Source organism: Triticum aestivum, chromosome 1B (assembly GCF_018294505.1).
Source record: "Triticum aestivum cultivar Chinese Spring chromosome 1B, IWGSC CS RefSeq v2.1, whole genome shotgun sequence".
Classification (NCBI taxonomy): domain Eukaryota; kingdom Viridiplantae; phylum Streptophyta; class Magnoliopsida; order Poales; family Poaceae; genus Triticum; species Triticum aestivum.
The window spans coordinates 422,673,060-422,680,991 of NC_057795.1; positions in this window are offsets into that span (position 1 = coordinate 422,673,060).

Consider the following 7,932-nt stretch of genomic DNA (forward strand, 5'->3'; position numbering starts at 1 on the left):
TCTACTGAGGTGCTCGTCCAGAAGAACCGGGACACAATCGCAATAGTTCTCCCTGCGCTACCTTAGCCGATATAGCGGAACGTAAGGTACCAAAACATAGGAGCCGGGCAAACCCAACTATTGACCCAAGACATGATTCAGAGCTGATGCATATAGTGCTATAAGTTCGGGGTGCCGCACTGTCGAAAGTGTTCGGACTTGTCTTGCCAGGTTATGGGGTACTGAAGCCCCTGGCAAACTGGTCGTGCCGAGATGCACGGGTATAATAAATAAGCAGTAAAGGAAGGGGGTAAATAAACGTAATAGCAAGCTGACAAAGTATACTATTTTTCCTTGTTATTCAAATGATATGTCAAAGCGTACATATACAAGTAGTGTGATAAGCAAAATAGGACTGTTTGACACATCCTTACCAGGAGCGGGCGGTATGCGGGTATGTAAAACAGCTATAACGATCGTTATCAGAGACCACCTGAGGATTCCCTTGTACGCCAAAGCTTCTTGTCCTCCTGGTGTGTCCGATAGCCGGTCTTTCGGAAAAACCTCCTGAAGATAAGGACCTGAAAGAAAAAGGGGTGCAAAGTTGTGTGGGTCCTGGGGTGGTCGAACCACATTGTGGACCGCGTCATGGATGTGCCTCCGCCTATGCCCAGGGTATTTTAAGTGCGTAGTTGTGTACGCACGGCACGAATGTCGCTGCTTGACTGGGACTAGGGTGGAGGCAGAATTGCTAGTCGAGCTCTGGACGTGCTGGACGATCCTGTTGTGGAGTACTCCGGACTCGCTTGATGGCATCCGAGTTCTTTATCGCCGAATTGGCTATTTGCCTAAGAAGGTTGTTTTGTACTTCCGTCATGAGGGCCGTAGTGTGCTCCTCCGTGCGATACGAGCGCTCTGTGTTTCCATTAACTGTAATAACCCCGTGAGGTCCCAGCATTTTGAGCTTGAGGTATGCATAATGCGGTACCACATTGAATTTAGCGAATGTGGTTCATCTGAGCAGTGCATGATAGCCACTACAGAAGGGGACGATGTCGAAGATTAACTCCTCGCTTCGGAAATTGTCCAGAGATCCGAAGACCACTTCCAGTGTGATTGAGCCCATACAACAGGCCTCCACACCGGGTATGACACCCTTGAAGGTGGTTTTTGTGGGCTTGATCCTTGAGGGGTCGAGGCCCATTTTGCGCACTGTATCCTGATAGAGCAGGTTCAGGCTACTGCCACCGTCCATGAGGACTCGTGTGAGATGGAATCCATCAATGATGGGGCCAAGGACCAATGCGGCCGAAGCGCCATGACGGATACTGGTAGGATGGTCCCTGCAATCGAAAGTGATCGGACAAGAGGACCATCGGTTGAATTTTGGGGCGATTGACTCCATCGCATAAACGTCCCTTAGTGCACGCTTCCGTTCTCGCTTGGGAACATGGGTTGCGTATATCATATTCATTGTTTTCACCTAGGGAGGGAATTTCTTCTGTCCTCCCATGTTCGGCGGCCGGGGCTCCTCATCGTCATTGCTATGTAGCCCCTTTTCCTTGTTCTCGGCATTCAACTTCCCGGCCTGTTTAAACATCCAGCATTCCCTGTTTGTGTGGTTGGCTGGTTTATCGAGGGTGCCGTGAATATGACATGAGCGATCGAGAATGCGGTCCAAGCTGGACGAGCCCGGACTGTTTCTTTTGAATGGCTTTTTCCGCTGTCCGGATTTAAAGCCTCAGAATCCGGCATTGACTGCCGTGTCTTCGGTGTTGTCGCCATTATTGCGACGCTTGTGTCTATTTCGTCGTGGCTTGCTGTTGCTATCCCTGGCGTCTGAATCGCCTGAGATTTTGGGTGTGATGTTGCTGTGAGTGAGCCAGCTATCCTCGCCCGCGCAGAAGCGGGTCACGAGTGTCGTGAGGGCTGCCATGGACTTTGGCATCTCTTGGCTGAGATGCCGGGTGAGCCATTCGTCGCGGATGTTGTGCTTGAAGGCCGCTAAGGCTTTGGCATCCGGACAATCAACAATTTGGTACTTTTTAGTTAGGAACCGAGTCCAAAATTTCCTAGCTGACTCTCCGGGCTGTTGGGTTATGTGACGTAAGTCATCAGCATCCGGTGGTCGCACGTAAGTGCCCTGGAAGTTATCGAGGAACTCGTCCTCCAGATCCTCCCAACTGCCAATGGAGCTTGCTGGCATGCTATTCAGCCAATGCCGAGCCATTCCTTTGAGCTTAAGTCGTAGGTACTTTATGGCATGTAAGTCATCGCCGCGGGCCATGTGAATGTGGGGAAGAAAATCTTCGATCCATACTGCGGGGTCTATTGTGCCATCATATGATTCAATGTTTACGAGTTTAAACCCTTTTGGGAATTCGTGATTCATCACTTCATCAGTGAAGCATAGGGGGTGTGCGGCGCCTCTATGTCGGGCTACATCCCGATGTAGTTCAAATGAATCCGGTCTATTGTATTCGGCCCGTCCGAACTTTGGTTTATTGTATCCGACGTGACGGTCATCGTCACGTCTTGTGGCGTGCCCCCGTGATCCCTAGATCGATCTTGACTGTCCTGCTTTGTTTTCCAATACATCTCGCAGGTCCTTCATGTAGCCCCGGGCCTTAGTATTATCGTTTGATTGGCGACGGGGTGCGGTCTGGACTTCGGGCTAGTACGCCGCTTTGTTGCGGCCACGGGGTGGCCGATCAGCCGCATCATGCGCTCGTAGCGTGGGCTTTAAAGCCTCCTTCTCGAGTTGAGGTAGCAGCCTGCACTTTGGGTAGCTTTTGCTAGGGTGCTCGAGTCCGTATTCCTCGGCAGCCAGGACCTCGGTCCATCTGTCAGTTAGCAGATCTTGATCAGCTTGAAGCTGTTGCTGCTTTTTCTTCAGGCTTTTGGCAGTGGCTATAAGCCGGCGTTTGAAGAGCTCCTACTCGATGGGATCCTCAGGCATGATGAATTCTTCATCGCCAAGGCTCACTTCATCTTCGAAGAGAGGCATCTAATTATTGTCCTCTGATTCTCCATCAGTTGCCTATTCTTTAGGGCTAGCTTGCCCATCCTCTTGTTTGGCCTGCTCGAAGCCTGGCTAGGCAGGATTGTCTTCGTCTTCGGCACCATCCGGATTGTTATCTCTTATGGCGGTATCACTATTTTTGCTATAGCGGGGATTGGAGCGGCGCCGATGACGCCGGTGTCTAGATTGCTTCTCCAAGGGGTTATCTTCCGTTGCCTCATCGCCATTGCTTTCTTAGGGGTGTCCACCATATAAATATCATATGATGAGGTGGCAGACTAGCGCCCTATAGGTGGTGGTTCCTGTTCTTCTCCTGCATCATTGTCCATACCGTCGATGTCTTCAGAGTCGAAGTCAAGCACGTCAGTTAAGTCATCGACAGTGGCTATAAAGTGGGTGGTGGGTGGGGGACGAATTTCTTCGTCGTCCGCTCCCCACTCGAGCCAGACATAGTTCGGCCAAGAATCTCCTAACAAGGAAAGAGACCTTAATGATTTTAGCACATCACTCAAGGGCGAGTGCTGAAAAATATCCGCGGTGGTGAACTCCATGACCGGTGCCCAATCAAATTTGATAGGCACGGACGCACGTGGTTCAGATCCTGGAGTCGGAGACGAGTCCGAGGGTCCGATGACACCACTCTCACAGGAGGTGGGATCAGTGTTCGGCTCCGACACCGATAAGTGTGCGGCATCCATGGCGGGGTCCATCCACCCACCCTCAGAAGGCACGATCTGCTCCAGATTGATTCCCGGCGCCGCCGCAGACGCGATCTCCCAAATAGTGTCCGATGGCAGATCGAAGTCATCCTCATCATGACCGTCCGGCGGGCCTGACATGGGCTCGGATCCGTCAAAGATCAAGTCTCCACGGATGTCGGCAGTATAGTTCAAGCTTCCAAACCTAACCTGATGGCCAGGGGCGTAGCTATCGATCTGCTCCAGATGGCCAAGCGAGTTGGCCCACAGTACGAAGCCGCCGAATACGAAGATTTGTCCGGGAAGGAAAACCTACCCCTGGACTACATCGTTGAAGATCATCGAAGGAGCCATCAAGCCTTACCATGATGACATAGGGAACTCTTAATGAAAGCACTAATGTCGGTGTCAAAACCAGCGGATCTTGGGTAGGGGGTCCTAAACTGTGCGTCTAAGGCTAATGGTAACAGGAGGCAGGGGACACGATGTTTTACCCAGTTTCGGGCCCTCGCGATGGAGGTAATACCCTACTTCCTGCTTGATTGATCTTGATGATATGAGTATTACAAGAGTTGATCTACCACGAGATCATAGAGGCTAAACCCTGGAAGCTAGCCTATGATTATGATTGTTGTTGTCCTACGGACTAAACCCTTCGGTTTATATAGACACTGGAGGGGGCTAGGGTTACACAGAGTCGGTTACCGAGAAGGAAATCTACATATCCGAATACCTAAGCTTGTCTTCCATGCAAAGGAGAGTCCCATCCGGACACGGGACGAAGTCTTCAATCTTGCATCTTCATAGTCCAACAGTCCGGCCAAAGTATATAGTCCAGCTGTCCGAGGACCCCTTAATCCAGGACTCCCTCACTCTCCCCCACTTCACCCTTGCTGTTTTATTCGCCCTCTCTTTCCCAATCTCCTCTCTCTTTTTCGCTTGCCTTTTTCTGTTTACTTGTGTGTGGATTACTTGTCGCCATGGCGCAAGATAATACCAAATTGTGTGATTTCTCCAATACCAATAATAATGATTTCCTTAGTACTCCGATTGCTCCTCTTAATGATGTTGAGTCTTGTGAAATCAATACCGATTTGCTGAAATTTGTTATGAAAGATCAATTTGCCGGCCTTCCTAGTGAAGATGCCGCTACCCATCTAAACAACTTTGTTGATTTGTGTGAGATGCAAAGGAAAAAAGATATGGATAATCATATTGTTAAACTGAAGTTATTTCCATTTTCACTTAGAGATCGTACTAAAGTTTGGTTTTCGTCTTTGCATAAAAATAGTATTGATTCTTGGAACAAGTGCAAAGATGCTTTTATCTCTAAATATTTTCCTCCAGCTAAGATCATCACTCTTAGGAACGATATTATGAATTTTAAACAACTTGATCATGAGCATGTTTCCTAATCTTGGGAAAGAATGAAATTGATGATTCTCAATTGCCCTACTAATGGTTTGAATTTATGGATGATCATACAAATTTTTTATGCCGGATTGAATTTTTCTTCTAGAAATCTTTTAGCTTTGGCCGTGGGAGGCACGTTTATGGAAATTACTTTATGACATGCTACAAAACTTCTTGATAATATTATGGCTAATTATTCTCAATGGCACACCGAAAGATCTACTAGTAAAAAAGTGCATGCTGTAGAAGAAATTAATGTTTTGAGTGGAAAGATGGATGAACTTATGAAATTGTTTGCTACTAAGAGTGCTCCTATTGATCCCAATGATATGCCTTTGTCTACTTTGATTGAGAATAATAATGAATCTATGGATGTGAATTTTGTCGGTAGGAATAGTTTTGGAAACAATGCTTATAGAGGAAACTTTAATCCTAGACCATTCCCTAGTAATTCCTCTAATAATTATGGAAATTCCTACAATAATTCTTATGGTAATTTTAATAAGATGCCCTCTAATTTTGAGAATAGTGTGAAAGAATTTATGATCTCTCAAAAGAATTTTAATGCCTTGCTTGAAGAAAAATTACTTAAAGTAGATGATTTGGCTAGGAACATTGATAGACTCTCACTGATGTTGATTCTTTGAAACTTAGATCTACTTCTCCTAAGCATGATATCAATGAGTCTCTCAAAGCTATGAAAATTTCCATTGATGAGTGCAAAGAAAGAACTGCTAGATTACGTGCTAAGAAAGATTGCCTTGTAAAGGCGTGTTCTTCTAGTTTCCATGAAAATAATGATGAAGATCTTAAAAAGTTATTGATGTGTCCCCTATTAGATCTTTGTTTTACAATATGAATCTTAATAATAATGAGACTGGAGATGAGTCAACTTTAGTTAAAAGGCGTCCCAATGATTCGGAGTTTTTAGATCTTCGTGCTAAATTTGGTAAAAGTGGGATTGGAGAGGTCAAGACTTTTATAGCATTTAACCCACTATCTTGGATTTCAAGGAATTTGATTATGATAATTGCTCTTTAGAAGGTTGTATTTCCTTGTTGCAATCCGTTGTGAATTCTCCTCATGCTTATAGTCAAAATAAAGCTTTTACCAAACATATTGTTGATGCCTTGATGCAATCTTATGATGAAAAACTTAATTTGGAAGTTTCTATACCTAGAAAACTTAATGATGAGTGGGAACCTACTATAAAGATTAGAATTAAAGATCATGAGTGTCATGCTTTATGTGATTTGGGTGCTAGTGTTTCCACAATTCCAAAAACTTTATGTGATATTCTAGGTTTCCATGATCTTGATGATTGCTTTTTAAATTTGCACCTTGCGGATTCCACCATTAAAAAGCCAATGTGAAGGATCAATGATGTTCTCATTGTTGCAACTAAAATTTGGTGCCCGTAGATTTTATCGTTCTTGATATAGATTGCAATCTTTCTTGCCCTATTATTCTTGGTAGACCTTTCCTTAGAACGATTGGCGCAATTATTGATATGAATTAGATTCCAATTTCCATTAAGGAAAGGCATGGAGAACTTTCCATGAAAGAAAATTAAATTACCTTATGAATCTATCATGCGAGCTACTTATGAATTGAGTGCCAAAGATGGCACTACTTAGATCTATCCTCGCTTTTATGCCTAGCTAGGGGCGTTAAACGATAGCGCTAGTTGGGAGGCAACCCAATTTTATTTGTTTTTTTGTTTTTTTCTGTTTAGTAATAAATTTTGCATCTACCTTCTGTTTAGATGTGTTTTTATGTTTTAATTAGTGTTTGTGCCAAGTAGAACCTATAGGATAACCTATGGTGATAGTTAATTTGATTCTGCTGAAAAACAGAAACTTTGGACGCACAAAATTAGTTTTGTTAAATCACGTAAACATGTTTTTGCGTTGACTCTTTCTTCTGTTGATCAATATAAAAATTGCCCAAGACTTCCTATTTCGGTAGGAATTAAGAGTTCCAGAAGTATTCGTGGGTTACAGATTGCTACAGACTGTTCTGTTTTTGACAGATTCTGCCTTTCATGTGTTGTTTGCTTATTTTGATGCATCTATGGCTAGTATTAAGTGGTATGAACCATAGAGAACTTGGAATACAGTAGGTTTAAGACCAATATAAATAAAGAATGAGTTCATTACAGTACCTTATGTGGTGGTTTTTCCTTCTTTCACTAACGGAGCTTATGAGATTTCCTGTTGAGTTTTGTGTTGTGAAGTTTTCAAGTTTTGGGTAAAGATTTGATGGACTATGGAATAAGGAGTGGCAAAAGCCTAAGCTTGGGGATGCCCCGGGAAGGCATCCCCTCTTTCGTCTTCGTTCATTGGTAACTTTACTTGGAGCTATATTTTTATTCGCCACATGATATGTGTTTTGCTTGGAGCGTCTTGTATGATATTAGTCTTTTCTTTTTAGTTTACCACAATCATCCTTGCTCTACAAACCTTTTGGGAAGAAGCCCACTTGATTAGAATTTATTAGAATACTCTATGTGCTTCACTTATATCTTTTGAGCTAGATAGTTTTTGCTCTAGTGCTTCACTTATATCTTTTAGAGCACGGCGGTGGCTTAATTTTGAAGAAATTTTTAGTCTCTCATGCTTCACTTATATTATTTTGAGAGTCTCTTAGAAAACAGCATGGTATTTGCTATGGTTATAAAATTGTTCCTATAATGGTAGGCATCCAAGTTGGGTATAATAAAAACTATCATAGAAAGTGAATTGGATGCTATGATCAATTTGATGCTTGATAATTGTTTTGAGATATGGAGGTAGTGATAATAAAGTCATGCTAGTTGGG